Source organism: Myotis yumanensis, unplaced genomic scaffold (genome assembly GCF_028538775.1).
Source record: "Myotis yumanensis isolate MYYU_CA2020_CCGP unplaced genomic scaffold, mMyoYum1.0.hap1 SCAF_5, whole genome shotgun sequence".
Classification (NCBI taxonomy): Eukaryota; Metazoa; Chordata; class Mammalia; order Chiroptera; family Vespertilionidae; genus Myotis; species Myotis yumanensis.
Genome location: NW_027223756.1, coordinates 40516237 through 40535775, shown reverse-complemented (window position 1 = coordinate 40535775; position 19539 = coordinate 40516237).

Here is a 19539-nt window from a genome sequence, read left to right as displayed (position 1 = left end):
GCTGCCAAGTCACTGCACCTCGACAGCTCCTGCATTAAGCATCTGTCCCCTGGTGGTCAGTGTGCATCATAGCAACTAGTCGAAGTGTCTGCCCCCTCGTGGTCATTGTGTGTCATAGCTACTGGTCAGATGGTCGGGCGGTTAGACAGTTGCTTAGGCTTTGATATATATAGATATGCTTATATATTAAATAAATTATACATTTTATATGTATGTCTATATTTTCACTTTTCCATTTCTACAAAAGATAAAAATGTCTGTTCTCTAAAAAATAAAACAAAAATTATATTCTAAAGTTAGATCCATGGTCTAATGAGCAACCCTTATACTTTATTTTAATTTTAGACTCAAGTTTCCATAAGTGGTGCAAATAGTGGAGACCAAACCAAATCTTGTCGTACTCTAAATGTTCTATTCTGTTCAAGAGATGACATAATATCACTTAATAATACCATACCATGTCTGACCAAGTAGCTACTAGCTTAAATAATATTTGGCACTATGTTTGCAGCAAAACAATTGCAGAAAAGCACAATAAGCATTTCTATCCTTCTGTGAGGTTCCGCTAATGGTTCAGCTTTGTTCTAAAACATTGATACTGATTTTCTGAGTGCCCTGACAAAGGTCAAGTTTCAGGGACAAGGTGTTATCAGTAGGAATGTGTCTGAAAATGATATAGAAATATCCAGCCCCTACATCCTCCTGCCCTAGTGAGAATGTCTTCATTGAACAGAGTTCATTTAGAAAAATGCTTTACACAAAGGCAAACTTTCTTTAGTTTATTTAAATGTTTTGTTGCTGCAAAGGCTTTTTAAAAAATTGATTTGTGTACACTATTGAGTACTATTTTTGCTCACCTGTCTTTTATCAAGTAAATATTGGCTAGAACATATAAGTTTTTTCTCATAATTTTCTTATCTAAAATAATCAATTTGGGGTTATCAACAAGGAATTAAGCCCTTTTATAGGACATTTCTTGGCATGACTTTTGCTTTCTCCAAAAGGAGACATGTGAGTGTAAGATGGGGGGCTGAAACTAGTATTGGCAGGAGAAAGAACTAGCTATGGTTGAATGACAGAAAATAAATTAGCATCTGTGCCCTTTGGACAGTCAGTATAACAAATCTTCCGTGGCCATCTAGTTACCCGTGAGGCCCAGGGAAGCACATGTTTCCATTGACCAGTGCAGAGACCATGAAAGGCCCTTTGCCCTCCTGCCTAGCCCACTGATCTCAAGGCTGCATGAAGTCCTAGCTTTATAGCTTAGTTCTTCATTAATTGGTCTAGTCCTTTATTGCTTATTAAAATGTAAATTACTTTAGAAGAAGAAAAACATTAAGCCTTATCAGTGATTTCAAGGTTAAGTTAGATTAGGTTGGCATGACCCCGTTAAGCTCTCCCAAGAGCCAGTGAAGCTCAGTTCTGCTTGCCAATCAGAAATAGCTCCTCCCATCTTTGTTAGGGTGACATAAAACAGACCCCACCAGTGATCATTGGATTCAACCTAGGTTTTAGCACCGTGACCAGAAAGTTGGTAGTATCCACCTACCTTTAGGTTTATCCCCGGGAAAAGTCCTGGTTATGATCCTTGTATTGGAGCTTCTTAATAACCACCCTCCAAGATAAATTTCATTGAGCATGTCACACTGTGGGGAAATTAAAGATTTATTAAGCAGATAAATGTAAACACAGTCTAACAAATGTAAGCTAACTTTAGAATAATATTTCCACAATAGGGACTTTACAATAATATCCTAAGAAAGATAAAGTGCAAAAAAAAAAAAAAAAAAAAAAGACGGAAATATAACATCCCTTCCTAAGGGGCAGGTAGCATTTTTGTTTGTTGGTTTGTTTGTTTGTTTTTAAATAAATTTCCCATTGGTGTCACTTCCCAGTCTCTGAAAAGGAGTATAATTTGTAAGATTTTTAAATATATATTAGCTGAATCCTGGTTTTTCATTAGTGTTTATTCTTCAAATAAAAACATTTTTTTATATCAGTCCTACTTTCTCATTGGTTCCATAATAAATTTTCATACTCTCAAACTCCACAGACTCTTCTCTATGGCTTTGGTAGATAAGAAGCCTATCTTGAAACCATTTAATAGCCAATGCATATAGTCCTTTTTAATAAGTGAATGTTGCTCATTTTAATGCCTCTTATCACCACTTATCCTTAATCCTTCTGATAAAAACCTGACTACCTGTAATTCCCATCCTCTTTTACTTCCAAAGACAATAAATATAGTCTAGGTCCTATCAAGGCTGTCTTGATAGAAATATGACTGAGGAATTCTCATGTTATGATGCTTGCATACTGCTGACTGAGTATAGATGTATACCTCTGCATTTGAGTAAGAAAGAAATCAACCACCACCCCCATCCCTACACCAAATTCTCTTTTTTTGTATAATTATTCTGAAAGTATAATAAGAGTTTTCAGGCTTTGGAGATACTAACAGAAGTAGAATCTCACTTATTTTATTCTTGTCCCTCCATTTCCCTCCTTCCAATGACAATGAAAAAAATCATTAACCGGAGGAAGCAAGATGGCGGCGGTATAGGCAGACGCGTCCCAGGTCTTGTCCCGGAGCAAACGGAGTAAGCAGCTGAAACTAATAACACCCACCCCGAATTGGCAAATTTACTCAGCTGGTGAGACGGCTTGCAGCCTGGAAGGGCAGACCTCCCCTGGAAAGGTTAAAAACCAGGGATCTGGGCAGGAAAGTTTGCCAGACCTGAGCCCAGAGGGTCGGAGGGAGACCGCATGGCAGACAGCCGAGTCTCTTGGGACAGACACAGACCCTGACCAGGGTAAGGAGTTCCGCGGGTTTGCTGGCGCCAGGAGATTTGAGATTTGGATTTTGTGATTGCGGAGAACTGAGACTAAAGGGGGCATCCTGAGGAACTGATCAGACCATGCAGTGCCCATAAGAGAGGAGCGTTTCCCAGACCATGCAGTGCTGGTAAGAGGAGCGTTTCCCAGACCGGTAAGAGGAGCGTTTCCGCGGCCGGCCGGCGTTTGTCTGTTTCTTTGTTTTCACTGAACCCTGCTCATAGGACAGTTCGGATACAGACACTCACCTGTGCTGAAGAGAGGGTGAAGGTGCAGACGAGGGGAATCTGGGGAGAGGCTGAGGAAAGAGGGGGAGCCGGAGGAGGTGGCAGCGAATTGAGTGCTGAGACCCCCCTGGGCCCAGGACTGGGGCAGCCATTCCTCCAGAGGGTGGAATTCCTCCCCCCAGCCCCCCAGGCAAGGAGCACAGCCACACCCAGATTCCACCCTGTATGAGATAAAGGACTAAAACAAGCTGATTAGTCCCTGGGAGTTACCAGGGTCTGGCCTATAGAGGGATTTTCAGTCCCACCAACAACACAGAGCAGGGTAAGGATTAAAAAAGGATAGAGAAGCTGTATAGCCTCAGAGGCCAACCCAAAAACACTGCCACCCAGAGGTTGAGCCACAAACTGACTCTTAGGGGAATACAAATTAAGGCAGACTGGATCACAAATACGGCCTGCTTTAAAATCAGGACTGTGATTTACAACACGGAGGAACAGTGTAATGCAGGCAAATTCAACACTCTCCTAAATACCTGGCAGGACTAAGGCGAACCAGGCTGAAGAGTAGAAGAACCGAAAGACCATCACTACTGCAAATTTTTTCTTTTTCTTTTTCTTTTTAATTTTTTCACCTTTTTACTAAGAAACCATTTTTTTTTCTCTCTTTTTCTTCTTTTTCCATCACCTGATTTTACCCTTTCAATTACCACATTTTTATTTTTAACCAGTATTATTACTGCTACCATTTTACCATTTTTTAAAGTGCCATTTTATTTTCTCTTTATTTTCTTTTGGGATTAGTGTTCTCCATTCTATTTTCATCGTTCCTTTAGCATTAATTTTCCCTATCTCAATTCCACCTCTTTGCTAAAACCCTCTTCCTTACTTTTCCCCTTTTGGTGTCCTGTTTCTCTTACCCTATTCCTGCTCCAGACTTTCCCAATTCCCTCTTTTTACCCCCTGTCTAATTCCACCCTACTTATATATCCTATTTCCAATCTACTGCTCTAAATCCTTATACACCTATTCTTTATCCTTCTTCACTTTCCAACCATTTTTTTTCTCTCTTATCTTTCTATTGTTTTCTTGATTGTTGAATATATTGGGCTTTTTTTTTTTTTTTTTTTTTTCTTAATTTGTTTGTTTGTTTTGTTTTGTGTTTTTTCTTCTTTTTTAGGACTGGTTGTGAGGTTGCTTTTCTTTTTCTTTTTCTTTTTCTTTTTTTTTTCTGCTGGTTTTTCCCTTCCCTCCCCCACCCCACCCCAGTTATTTTTGTGCTTCTGTTTTCCCTTACCCCTCTGGATATTATTGGTGGTTTGTAGTTTGCATTCATCTCCAGGGATCTGTTGCTGGAATTTGTTGAGATTAGTGGCAGTTCTATTGGAGTTTGCTCCTCATACGGGGAGTCTCTTCCCCACTTCTACTTCATTCTCTTTTTTCGCTCTCTTTTTTTCCCCCCTCTTTTTTCCCAATTCTATTTTTGCACTCCTTTTTTGTTTGTTTTTTTCTTATTTTTCTTTTCTGTTCTCTCTTTTATCTTCTTCTCTTCTTTCTCCCTTATCCCCTAATTCTCTTAATTCGGGTGGTCACCTTTATTTGGAGTTATTAATATTGTGAATATACTTGTGTTCAGTGCCTGGTACGTTGTGCCTTGCTCTGTTGTATTTTGTGCCTTTAAATCAATGCAGCAGATCCAAGCAACAGCAGCCCCCTGATCACCGCAGCCTCCTGATCACCACAGCCTCCTGATCACCACACCCTCTGTCTGTGGAACAGCAACTGTACGTGAAGCCTCCCCCCACCAGCCAGAAGAGCCAACACAGCTGTGAACAACACCCACCAGAGGAGCTGCTGCCAACTGGAAAGCAGCTGCTACCGCAACCGTCTGAGCAGCAACCACAACCCAAGGAGCCCCTGCCACCCAGGGAGCAGCCACTGAACACCTCAACATCTACATATGTCAGCGAGATCAAACATGGGTAGGCAAAGAAACCCCCAAAGGAAAGAAAAGGAGGACTCCCCAGAAAAGCAGCTAAGTGAGACAGAGATATGCAACATGACGGAAAAAGAATTCAGAATAAGGTTCCTAGAGTACATGCACCACATGTTCAAGAAGCAAGAAGAAACAGATGAAAAACTCAACTACTTATGCAAGAAGCTAGAAGAAACAGATGAAAAAATCAACAACTTAAGTAAGTCCCAAGAAGAAATGAAGAGTGACATAGCTTCAATAAAAAACTCCATTGAAAGTATCAACAGTAGACTGGGAGAAGCAGAGGACCGAATTAGTGAATTAGAAGACAAGGAAGCAAAACACACTCAAACTGTACGGCAAATGGAGAAAAAAATTAAAAGACAGGAGGAGAGCCTAAGGGAGCTTTGGGACAACATGAAACGAAACAACATACGAATAATAGGGGTGCCAGAACAACAGAAAGATGAACATGGATTAGAAAACCTATTCGAAGAAATAATATCAGAAAACTTCCCTGAGGTGGGGAAGAAAAAAGTCACACAAGCCCAGAGAGTCCCAAACAAGGTGAACCCGAAAAGACCCACACCAAGACACATCATAATTACCATGGCAAATGTTCAGGATAAAGAGAGAATCTTACAGGCTGCAAGAGAGAGACGGAAAGTAACATACAAGGGATCTCCCATTAGATTATCAAATGATTTCTCAACAGAAACACATCAGGCCAGAAAAGAATGGACGGAAATCTACAAAGTGATGCAAAGCAAAGGACTGAATCCAAGAATACTCTATCCAGCAAGGCTATCATTCAAAATTGAAGGGGAAATAAGAAGCTTCACAGACAAAAAAGGGCTAAGGGAGTTTATCACCACCAAGCCAGCCATGCAAGAAATGCTAAAGGGACTGGTGTAAAAAGAAGAAATATCAAGCTCAGAAAGAAAACAGCCACACACACACACACAAAAAGAAATGGCTACAAACAAATACCTTTCAATAATAACTTTAAATGTAAATGGACTAAATGCTCCAACCAAAAGACATCGAGTGGCTGAATGGATAAAAAAACATGACCCATACATCTGCTGTCTACAAGAGACCCACCTCATTAGAAGGGACTCACACAGACTGAAAGTGAAGGGATGGAAAAATATCTTTCACGCAAATGGAAAGGAAAAGAAAGCTGGGGTAGCAATACTTATATCTGACAAAGTACATCTCAAAGTGAAGGCCATAACCAGAGATAAGGAAGGCCACTTCATAATACTAAAGGGATCAATACAACAAGAAGATATAACCCTGGTAAACATATATGCACCCAATGCAGGAGCACCCACATACATAAGAAAACTTCTGGAAGATATCAGGGGAGAGATCGACAACAATACAATCATAGTAGGGGACTTTAATACACCACTGACATCACTGGATAAATCCGCTAGACAAAAACTCAGCAAAGAAACAGCAATCCTAAATGACTCACTAGATCAGATGGACTTAATTGACATCTTCAGATCACTTCACCCCACAGCTGCGGAATATACATTCCTCTCAGGTGCTCATGGGACATATTCAAAAATAGACCACATATTGGGTCACAAGCAAAGTCTCCACAAATTCAAGAAGATTGAAATCATAAAAAGCTTCTTCACAGACCACGATGGCATAATGTTAGAAATAAACTACAATAAAAACAACCCAAAATACTCAAACACTTGGAAGCTGAATAGCATGTTATTAAATATTGATTGGGTTACCGATGACATCAAAGAAGAAATTAAAAACATCCTGGACACTAATGACAATGAAAACACAACAATCCAAAACCTCTGGGACACAATGAAAGCAGTCCTGAGAGGGAAGTTTATAGCTCTACAGGCCTATCTCAAAAAACAAGAAAAAATGGTAGTCAATCATCTAACTCTACAACTCAAAGAATTAGAAAGAGAGCAACAAGAAAACCCCAGAGTGAGCAGAAGGAAGGAGATAATAAAGATTAGAGCAGAAATCAATGAAATAGAGACCAAAAAAACAATACAGAAAATCAATGAAACCAAGAGCTGGTTCTTTGAAAGGATAAACAAGATTGACAAACCCCTAGCCAGGCTCACCAAGAAGCAAAGAGAGAGGTCCCAAATAAACCAAATCAGAAATGATAGAGGCGAAATAACAACAGACCCCACAGAAATACAAATGATTGTTAAACAATACTACGAGCAACTCTACTCCAACAAACTGGACAACCTGGAGGAAATGGACAAATTCCTAGAAAAATACAACATTCCAAAACTCAATCAGGAAGAATCTAAAAACCTCAATAGGCCAATAACTATGGAAGAAATTGAAGCAGTCATCAGAAAGCTTCCAGCAAACAAAAGCCCAGGGCCAGACGGCTTCACAGGGGAGTTCTACCAAACATTCAAGGAAGAACTAAAACCTACCCTCCTCAGACTACTACAAAAAATTCAAGAGGAAGGAACGCTTCCAAGCTCATTCTATGAAGCCAGCATCACCCTAATACCAAAACCAGGTAAAGACATCACAATGAAAGAGAATTACAGGCCAATATCCCTCATGAACATAGATGCCAAAATCCTCAACAAAATCTTAGCAAATCGGATCCAGCAGTACATCAGAAGGATCATACACCATGACCAAGTAGGATTCATCCCAGAGATGCAAGGATGGTACAACATCCGTAAATCAATAAATGTGATACATCACATAAACAAATTGAAAGAAAAAAACCACATGGTCATATCAATTGATGCAGAAAAAGCATTCGACAAAATCCAACACCCATTTTTGATAAAAACTCTCAGAAAGGTGGGAATAGAAGGATCATACCTCAACATAATAAAAGCCATATATGACAGGCCCACAGCCAACATCATACTCAATGGACAAAAACTAACACCATTTCCCCTAAGAACAGGAACAAGACAGGGATGCCCACTCTCACCACTCCTGTTCAACATAGTACTGGAAGTATTAGCCATTGCAATTAGGCAAGAAGAAGGAATAAAAGGCATCCAAATTGGAAAAGAGGAAGTAAAACTGTCCTTATTTGCAGATGACATGATATTATACATACAAAACCCTAGAGACTCCATCAAAAAGCTACTAGACTTAATACATGAATTTGGCAATGTAGCAGGATACAAAATTAACCCCAAGAAATCTGAGGCATTTCTATACACCAACAGTGAACTTTCAGAAAGGGAGATCAGAAAAACAATCCCATTTACCATCGCACCAAAAAAATTAAGATACCTAGGAATAAACTTAACTAAAGAGGTTAAAGACCTCTACTCAGAAAACTACAGGACGTTGAAAAAAGAGATAGAGGAAGACATAAACAGATGGAAGAACATACCATGTTCTTGGATTGGTAGAATCAACATCATTAAAATGTCCATACTACCCAAAGCAATCTATACATTCAACGCACTTCCCATTAAAATACCAATGGCCTTCTTCAAAGATCTAGAACGAACTCTCCAAAAATTCATCTGGAATAAAAAAAGACCCCGAATAGCTGCAACGATCCTGAGAAAGAACAAAGTAGGTGGGATCTCAATGCCAGATATCAAGCTGTATTACAAAGCCACTGTTCTCAAAACTGCCTGGTACTGGCACAAGAACAGACATATAGATCAGTGGAATAGAATAGAGAGTCCAGAAATTAGCCCGAACCAATATGCTCAATTAATTTTTGACAAAGGAGGCATGAACATACAATGGAGCCAAGATAGTCTCTTCAATAAATGGTGTTGGGAAAATTGGACAGACATATGCAAGAAAATGAAACTAGACCACCAACTTACACCATACACAAGAATAAACTCAAAATGGATAAAGGACTTAAATGTACGACAGGAAACCATAAAAATTCTAGAAGAATACAAAGGCAACAAAATCTCAGACTTATGCCAAAACAATTTCTTCACTGATACAGCTCCTAGGGCAGTTGAAACTAAAGAGAAACTGAACAAATGGGACTACATCAAAATAAAAAGCTTCTGCACAGCAAAAGAAACCATCAACAAAACAACAAGAAAACCCACCTCGTGGGAAAACATATTTGCCAACGTCATATCTGATAAGGGCTTAATCTCCAAAATTTATAGGGAACTCATACAACTTAACAAAAAGAAGATAAACAATCCAATCAAAAAATGGGCAAAGGATCTAAATAGACACCTTTCAAAAGAGGACATTCAGAAAGCCAAGAGACATATGAAAACATGCTCAAAGTCACTAATCATCCGAGAGATGCAAATCAAAACAACAATGAGGTACCATCTCACACCTGTCAGAATGGCCATCATCAACAAATCAACAAACGACAAGTGCTGGAGAGGATGTGGAGAAAAAGGAACACTTGTGCACTGCTGGTGGGAATGCAGACTGGTGCAGCCACTATGGAAGGCAGTATGGAGGTTCCTCAAAAAATTGGAAATGGAACTCCCATTTGACCCTGTGATCCCACTACTAGGAATATATCCCAAGAAACCAGAAACACCTATCAGAAAGGATATATGCACCCAGATGTTCATAGCAGCACAATTCACCATAGCTAAGATCTGGAAACAGCCTAAGTGCCCATCAGTAGATGAATGGATTAGAAAACTGTGGTACATCTACACGATGGAATACTATGCTGCTGTTAAAAAGAAGGAACTCCTACCATTTGCAACATCATGGATGGAACTGGAGAGCATTATGCTAAGTGAAACAAGCCAGTCAATGAAGGAAAAATACCACATGATCTCACTCATTCATGGATAATAAAGACCATTACAAACTTTTGAACAATAATAGATACAGAGGCAGAGCTGCCTCAAACTGATTGTCAAACTGCAGTGGGAAGGCCAGAGAGAGTTGGGGGGCAGGAGGGAGGGGAGTAAGAGATCAACCGAAGGACTTGTATGCATGCATATAAGCATAACTAATGGACATAAGACACTGGGGGGTAAGGGAGGGTAGTGGTTTGTCAAGGGCGGGGGGGAGGGGGAAAGGATACTTATGTAATACCCTTTGTAATACTTTAAGAGGAAAATAAAAAAATAAAAAAAATAAAAAAAAAAAATCATTAACCACTGAGGTCTTTCATTAATCAGAAAAATTAACCATATTTTCCCATTAAGTGTGATGAAATGTTATTAAATCCCCAAGAAATCAGAAGTATGTCACTCTAGAGAGAGTAGAGACCCTGAGATAAGTTTGTACTTGGTTTATAGATTGCATAAAAGTGTTCTAAGAAATGCATTCGTCGGGATATAGAAAGGCAAAGATAATCAGTAGGATTGATTAAAAGGAAAGATGTCTTGAAGTATGTGCCCACGGGGATGTGTTTTAAGATCAGGTAGCATGCATTCAATCTCAATTTTCTAAATAGATTCAAAGTATGACTCGAAGCCAAGTTGGCTAAAGAGAATTCCAGCACATAGTATGTACTAACTCTGAAGGTTTATTTCCTCCCTCCTTTAAAGCAAACCTTTCTTGGTAATACTGCTGCCATTTTGTTTTTGTTGTTGTTTAGTTTTGTTGTTATTTGTTTGTACATCAATTGTTTGATTAGAGATACTTTTAACGTTCCAGCAAGTTCTTAGCACTCACTAAGATAGGATACATGCTGAGCTACAACTACAACAAAGACCATTATTCATTTGGTTTAGCTATGACTGTTAGTGGAAATGGCAGCAGACTTACCTTAATGGTTTTATGAACTTCTCTATAAATAGACACATGTAAAAGTGCATTTTTAAAGCACAATATAAAAACTTCTACTATCCCAACCAAAGATACCTGAAATCTGTTTCTTGATTTCCCCCCTCCCATTTTGTTTAGAAGAGTGGATAAAAATAAATTCAATATTTATGGAGGTTATTCATTTGTGATTGGTAGAGAAGAACGTTTGGGTTCAGTAATCATGCTACCATGTGACAAAGAGGAAAGGCCACCAGCAAGTCCTAAGAAGTAGAGCTAAAATATTGGCACCTTAATGAGAAGTGGACAAGTTACATAAACATAACCTACTAGTATAAAGGTATATATATAATTTTTACCACTGATTGAGCCTGGCAAATTCCATTTAAAGAAATCTCTGCTCAATTTTTCAAATACAAAATAAATTTATATCCTCCAAGAAATATTTAATGAGGTGAGGATCAAATTCTTAGAAAATTCATTAAAAACTCCTACTGTGAATTAGAGCATTCCAGTCATTTCCTGATGATACTCAATTTTTCTACAATAGTTTTGATTTTTTTAAAAACATATTCACCATGTGTTGAGGCCATTTAAGGCTGTCAGGTAGCAAGCAAATAAAAAGAAATCACTTACCTAATGATTCAGGGGTGTTTTCTTTATAAAATTTCTCATAAAATTTCTCTGGCTTTGTCCACATCATAAAATAAAAATGTGAACTTGAGGAAATTAAGCCAACTAAATCACATGAAGAAAAAACAATGGAGAAAAAAAGAGAGAGAAACTGAAAAGTTGGTGGCTTTCAAAACTGAAATGGGAAAACTATGTTGAGAGTGAAAAATAATAAAATATACTTTAAAAAACTAACAATTTTTATGACCATTAAACAGAAAAAAAGAAAAGGACACTTGGAAAAAAAAAGTCAGAAACACAAGAGATAGAAAATTTATGTAAAATCATTTTAGCTTTTCTATATGACAACTACTCTACCAGAGTACATAGCCTCTCCTCTCTCCTTGTCCCACTATCCCAATTTTGGGTCTTTTGTATGTACATATTTGTTTTCCTTCAAAAAGGATGTTCTGAGGCTCTATTGTCTATCTGTCTATCGGTTTGTCTTAGTGTGGAAAGTAATGAATACATTACCTCTACTAAAAATCCTGCATTTGAAGTATCACCTTACATCTAATTCCAGATTCTAATTATAAATAACTTCATTTTCTTGGTATTCAAATTAAAATAGCCTAATCTTCAAACCATTACATCTGCAATTCCCCATATGCTCAGATTCACATTAAATATTTCCTTCCACAAGAAATTTCTTGGTATCTTTTAGAAATTCTTCTCTAAGTCTATGAATGGTGAGCGATTTTTCTCCCACTGCCATTGTCTGAATAGAAAATATGTTCCAAAAAAGCAAGGATGGTTTCTGTCTTATTTGGCATTGCATTCCTGCAGTTCAAATGGTGACTGTCACACAGAGAGCACATAATAAATGTATGAATGAATAAAGGAATGAGCCAATGAACTTGGCTGATCCTGAGCCCTCCAGATCACTGAACACATCTGTGTGACCTAGAGGAAGTCATCTAATATTTCTTTCCGTTTATTTCCCTAGCTGTAAGTAGAGATATAATACACCTCCTTCATAGGATTGTTGACAGGATACAATGAGCTATCTTTGTTGTTAAAACTCAGTTCCTCATTGATGTTTACTCTGAGCATGGACAGTTGTAGCCCTCAAAACTTAAAGCAAAGATGAGGGCAGACTACATGCATAACTGTTATTTTCAGACTACCTGGGGCATAGAGGGTAACAGAAATAGAGTTCATGTGTTACTATCACAAGTCACTTGTAGGGCCCACAGGAACCCAACTTAATCTCAAAATCCCTGCCTCATTCTTGAAGGCTGCCACCAAGCACCTCTAGGACACTCAAGAATGCAAACCGCCAGCTCCTTATTCTTTGGGAAAAAAAAAAAAAAAACAGCCTTAACCAGTTTGGCTCAGTGGATAGAGTGTCGGCCTGCGGACTGAAAGGTCCCAGGTTCAATTACCTTGGTTGTGGGCACATCCCCAGTAGGAGATGTGCAGGAGGCAGCTGATTGATGTTTCTCTCTCATCAATGTTTCTAACTCTCTATCTCTCTCCCTTCCTCTCTGTAAAAAATCAAATATATACATATATACCTGGCTTGTCCATAGTCCAAGACACATTCAATGACATTCATTTCTTTCAGGGGATACTCCCCTTTTCAATCTTCACTTCCAACCCAATTTCTAGGAGATGGTCCAATTTCCATAGCTCAATAAAGGAGAGGCGAAGACAATTATGTCCCCCAGTCTGCCGTCCTAAATCTTAAATTTAAACCAAGTAGAAGCCTCAATAATCCAGTGCAATTTAATCACTGGGGAAAACTAAATCTTAACTGATGGATTGGTAGATTTAAAAACTCTGGTGGGAACATTAACACAAGAGCCATACAACACTCACATGTCACCAATGATTCTGACAGCTGTTCACCAGAGGAAAAACACAACCGAACCAAACACAGTCCAGCTGCTGATCTGTCCAACTTAGATTCTAAAGTGAACACTTAAAATTTCAGTCTCTAAAATCTTCAAACATTTCTGTTTTTTTCTAAGCGCAGTGGTTAACAATGACAACCCCTTGCTTTACTTTGTGAGCCCAGCAGGCACAGCCCAGTCATTGTCCCAAAACAAAGGGCGGGCGTGACAAAAGTAAACAACATGCCCATCTCCAGGAAGTGAAAATGAACTGCAGCCTTCAAAGGAAGCATCCACACAGAAACAACAATAATAAATGATGATAATGAATGATTATCCTTCCACACTGGGTACCTGGACATTTTCTGCAACTTGGTCCTCTCCACCTTCACATACAAAAGCGTAAACGGACACACTCCAGGAGCTACTGAAAACATATCTTCACTGGGCCAGGCAGCCACTGTGATAAACACTCCCCACCAGAGTCAACTTTTTTTTTTTTCCAATTCAGTGTCTAATGAAGGAATTACGAGAAAAGAAACGTGTTCGCCCCTAGAAAACATAAAACTTCTGTGGAGGAAAGGAAAGATTTTTCCTTACTTTGGGGCCCTGGAAAACTACAGCTGGCTGCGGTAAGGTCTCAGCTCAGCTGGGCAAGTACAGCAGGTGCTCCTGTGGCATCTAGAGTTGGAAGCAGAAGAGCTCTCTGCTGGAAAGGGCGGAGCACCAATGACGGAAAAGCAGGTTAAGTTCAAAGTGAAATAGCCTCAAGTTAGAAATTCCTGGTGCGAGTGCATTGCTAGAGCTATTGGAAAATCATCATCCACACACAGATCAGCAAAAACACACCAAGGGATCCTCATGAAATATACACCACCAGGTTTCTGAGCCACATGGATGCACTAAGCCAGTGGTTCTCAACCTTGGCTGCACATTAGAATCACCTGGGAATCTTTTTAAAATCCTGATTTCTGGGCCTCATCCTCGAGAAATTCTGTTTCTTTGTTACTAATGTGTGGCCCCACCCCATAACAAAGAAACAGAATTTCCGGAGGATGGGGCCCAGAAATCAGGATTTTAAAAAGATTCCCAGGTGATTCTAATGTGCAGCCAAGTTTGAGAACCACTGCACCAAACCCTTCCCACAGGTGCTGACACATTAAATCAGTAGTATTTTCTAATACTGCTCATCTACATGGACCTGGTGACACAGCCTTGAGTGGGTCTAACTGCTGGTGGGCAGGGGGACTACTAGGCAAACTGGCGCCCATGAAGAGCCACATGCCCGGAGTTTCCCAACACACAGAAGAGCGCAGTTTTCCTCAAACTGCAAACCAGTGCTACCAGCCAGCGCCTGCTAAGCCTCTGGAAAGTGGGAGGGTTTTTTCCTTCATTTTTCTGAAACATTTTAAAAACTGGGGTGAAACTTTTACTTTCTTCAAATAAACATTTACAACTGTTGCATTTGAGAACGGGCCTCCATCACAGCGTTCGGACACTATGGATGTAGACAGAAAAGGGAGCAGGTCTCAACAGGAGGCTAAGCCAGGGGCACTGCCCTGGACTGTGAGCAGCGAGTCCCAGAGGGCTTCCCTAAGGAAGGCTGCACCCCGTCATCACTGAGCGATACCCCCCTGGGCGCTACAAAGGGTAACTTATCACTTGAAAGATGCATAACAGCTTTCGAACTTTGCCTATTTTATGAAAGCTTCCCATGGACACTTCTCCCTGCCGTCCGCTGGCACAAGGAGGGGTGGTGGCAGGCCAGGGAGCAGCGCAGTGGAAAGACTGTCTCAGTGTTCTGTGGCAGGGAAATTTGACTCCCCATGAAGTCACCTGGACGGCTGGGCTTGGAAGGCTCTGGCCGAGGGGTTCCCTAAGCCGTATTTCTAATTATAAATGGAAAGCTTCTGTTGCTGTGAAAGAATGTCCTAAGTTGATGAACAGGTGTGGAAAGCAGATTTGGGAACGGGGCAAGAAGGGGAGGAGCCGGGGCTTCTGAAAGCATACCACTCAGCAGCTGCCGGCCCCCCTAAATAGAAACCCAGACCGTGCGGACACTGGGAACATACTTGGGGCTTACTGAGGCACGAACTAGTGTTCAGTGTTTGAGAAGCACACTCTAGAAAAGTACGAATATTGTCAAAATGATTGGCAAGGCACCTAACAAAGCAGGATGACCACCATGGTGTTCAGAGCTGTTACAACTGCAGGTCAAAGAGAAAGTGATGCTCGTGTGTGTGAGTGTGTGTGTGTGTGTGTGTGTGTGCACGCTAGGATATGGGGCTCTGAGCTAAATCGAGTCACTGCCTCTCAGGGTCACCTCCTCATGATGGCTAAAGAACTGAAGTTTCCTAATTTTCTTTTCATCATATTGAAAATCTATTAATTCACTTGATGTATGGAATCAAAGTAGAAGTAAAAGAGGAAAAAAACACCTAACATTTACTCCACTTTTACTCTGTGGACAATGGCAAGTAGCTTGAGAGTCTCCAAGTCTCTCAGATTTACTCAGCTTTAGTTCTCACACAGCCCCTCTGCAATGTCCCTAATTGAACATATATGTTTAGTGGTCCTTGCTTTTACAGAAATCACAGGTATAAGTAGATTTTTAAAAGATGACAACAATGACAGGATAATTAATAGTCTACCACAACATGTTATAATTAAAACCTAAAACAAAATTGATAAGGTTTTGTCCCTTGAATTGCTGCAAAACTGATATACCAATTTCCACAATAAAAAGAAATCCAAAAACTTTACAAAATCTTGCTATTTACCACAGCTGAATGCTCAATTCAAAATGCAAATATTTTTTAAATAATATGTCTACCGGTTCTTTTTTATTAAATTTATTGGGGTGACATCGGTTAACAAAGTTTTATAAGATTTTGACCTGGATTTGCTCCCATAAAAATAGTAAATGCCTCGTCCTTCCAAACCAAACTCAGTCATTTCTTATAGCTGGTGATTGCTGATTTTTTCTCCCTCCCAAATGTTGCTGGCCCACCATTATTCTGTAGCTTGTGTTCCTGTCTCTCTTGCGGAAGAGCATATCGAAAGCTTTAACACCAGCCCGGGTTTTCCAGATTGCTCACTCTCTTGGCCGGAGCAGTCAACAGCACACAGTGTGAGACCCACTCCATACTGAGCAGTCATTGACAACACATATGATCCTCTCACCTCATCTTGGAAAGGAGAGTCTCTGCTATGACTCGTCAGATGAACAGGATGTCTTCCTTCGAATATGGGAACAGATTGAAAGATAAGGTGCCTGCTGTAAGTGCTCCCTTTTGGACACTTTTCACTGGTACTGATTCCCCTGTTGAGAATGTGGGTCCCAGCAGCAGCTCTGACAATGTTTCCAACATTGCACAGCCCATCTCTGGCAGCTGTGTTGATAAGGAGTGTTCAAGGCAAGCAAACACAAACTTTGACATCCACCAAGGGGTTGTAAATAGGACACCATTAATGCTCTAACATCTGCTTGGTAAACAAGAGCACTCTTTACAATTCACCTTAAAATGTTTCAGCGCAGAGCGAGAGAGGAAGAGTGTTTACATACAGAGAGATTGGGCTAGGGAACTATTTATCCTTCTGCTGGGTAACCAGGCAGCTGCTGTGCTTCGTTCTTGACCTTTGGGAGAGGTCTTGACCTGGGACATTTGAGACGGCTGCTCTGAATTATGGAAACTTGCTTCTCTGTCATTGTCTTACACAGAAATAGAAACAATCTTTGACACCAAAGAGGAGAGAAAAGTTCAGCTGACTGGAAACCAGAGAAACATCATAAACTTGACTGCAGACAAGGATGTTGTAACTATATCATTGGTAGCTTGGCCACACCACCTCCTATACCCATGTTCAGTCATCTTTGCTTCTTCATCCAAGAAAAGACAGGTTGTTTACCCACAAGCTTATTTCATTTCACTACACAACTGAAACCTTAAAATACTACCTGGAGGCTAACTCAACATCTCTTATATCTCATTCACAAATTGTGAGCATATACATAGATTGCAGAAGTGTTGAAGAAAGTATTATCTACCACTGTAATCCCTGAAAGGAGATTTTCAAATATCTATTGAGAACATAGCTACATATCCACCCTCTCACGTGAAGTTTCCTTTCTTTTAATGTGTTGTCTTAGAATGAACTCAGTAGTTAATGGTGCATCTCCTGTAGCCAGAAGACAACAGAACTCTGAAATTCACTAGCTGATACCTTACATAGCAACTTCCTTTCTTTCTTCAAGGCCTTCCTTCTCTGTGCAATGGGATGAATACATGCACTTGCTTTCTAGGTGGTTGTGAGAATTAAGTGGGTTAGTAAACATGAAGCATTTAGGTCAGTGCCCAGCACATGGCACAGAACTCAATGCCCATCAGCTTCTCATTTGGTATTAAATTGCTATCAATAAGCTCGTTTTAAAGAAAATATACCAGTGTCTAATTCATTAACCATTGCATTTAAGCAGACAAGAAAATTTGAATTTATAACTCTGGACTATGGCTACTTTTGACACAATGGTTAACTTAATAGTGAACTGAAAATACACAGTATCTTTGAGCCCATCCACCTAAATCAAGCTAAATGATTAATCATAGTGTTGCTAACCTGTGTTATATTTTAAATGATAAAAGATAATCCTTAGGTATTAAAGCAATGTTTTATACGCTTTTGGGAAACCCTAGTGAGATTAAGCAGAACTGAAAAGTCAAAGAAAGCAACTGCCAATTTTGGGGTATTTTAATTTAGCTTTACATATTGATATACTAGTATTATGTATGTATTCATAAAGCACCCAATACTTACCCCTTAGTTTAAACTAGCTATTTAATAAGGACTTCTTTTTCTTCAGTTTTCTGCATGACTAAATATTGGTAACACTCAAAAAATACTGGTCAAATTAATTCTGCATCATAACACACTGTGTTTAAAGGAGGAAAGCACCAGGCAGTTAATAATGTGAATCTAAAATGAGTATAATAAAATGAACAGGAAGTTGATGCGTGAAGCGAATATGTACAACAGTGTGCCACAATGAGTTCCTGGAGTTAGACAACATATTGCATTAAAAAGTAAAAATTGTACATAATGTTTACTCCTTAAATATTCATTATTTGGATTTTCAGTACCATTCTGTGAATAAAGTGTTTCTGGGCACCACAACAATCCTGATGTATAGGATAATTTTCTCCTTTTATTTGTTTTTTCCAGAAATAGTAAAGGCCAGTTTCTGCTCTTCCTGGCTTTAAGTTGATCATTACACCACTCAAATATTGTGAGAAGTGGGTGATTACAAATGCATTTCTATTCTAAAACAGTATCCATGTGTACTTTGTAATTTCTTCTTATGCTATTTGGAATGGTTTTGTTTCAACTCCTTGTTAACTTTCAAAGCCATGCAAACCAGATGATAAGCATCTTGCTTCACAGAGCTCCCAATAAGCAAAACACAATCTTGCTTTTACACACAGTTGCATTGACTGACCCCTAAAGTAGAAGAAGCATCGTGAAATCCATCTCATCCAACCATGTCATTTTGCTGAGAAACAATTTCTAAATCCCCTGATTTAAAAAGATGCCTCAGAAGCTAGCCAAGTGTTCTATCCCACCTCAAACCCACCACGGCTCCATGCTGGTGTGGTGTCTGGCGCCACTGGCCCTATGTAACCTCGGTTTGGAAATAATTCTCGCCCGTCTCATGCCAGAGGGCTACACGGCCATGACCCTGCTGCCTGCTCTCTGTGTCCTCCTTCAGCTGGGGCTCCAGAACTTTTCTTTGTGAACTATTAACATGACATTTATTCCAAGCGGCTGGTGGAATAAAATAAAGCTAAAGACAGAAAATTGAATCTATGCACCCTCAGGAGAGACCGAGCGGCCCCGTCACCAAGGGTCACTGCAGAGCACATGGTGCTGCCTCCCGCCTCTCCCATGGCTGCCCCAGCTTCCCCTCACCGCCCCTTCCAGTCAGGCCTAGGACAGTTAGGGGGGCAAGGCTGTCCTGGATGCCCAATGGTATCACTAAAAGCCAGGATCTCTGGATCTTCCTGAATGGTTGAAGTACTTCAAAATCATTTAAAAATAGCCAAAACCGGTTTGGCTCAGTGGATAGAGCGTCGGCCTGCGGACTGAAGGGTCCCGGGTTCGATTCTGGTCAAGGGCATGTACTTTGGTTGCGGGCACATCCACAGTAGGAGATGTGCAGGAGGCAGCTGATCGGTGTTTCTCTCTCATCGATGTTTCTGACTCTCTATCTCTCTCCCTTCCTCTCTGTAAA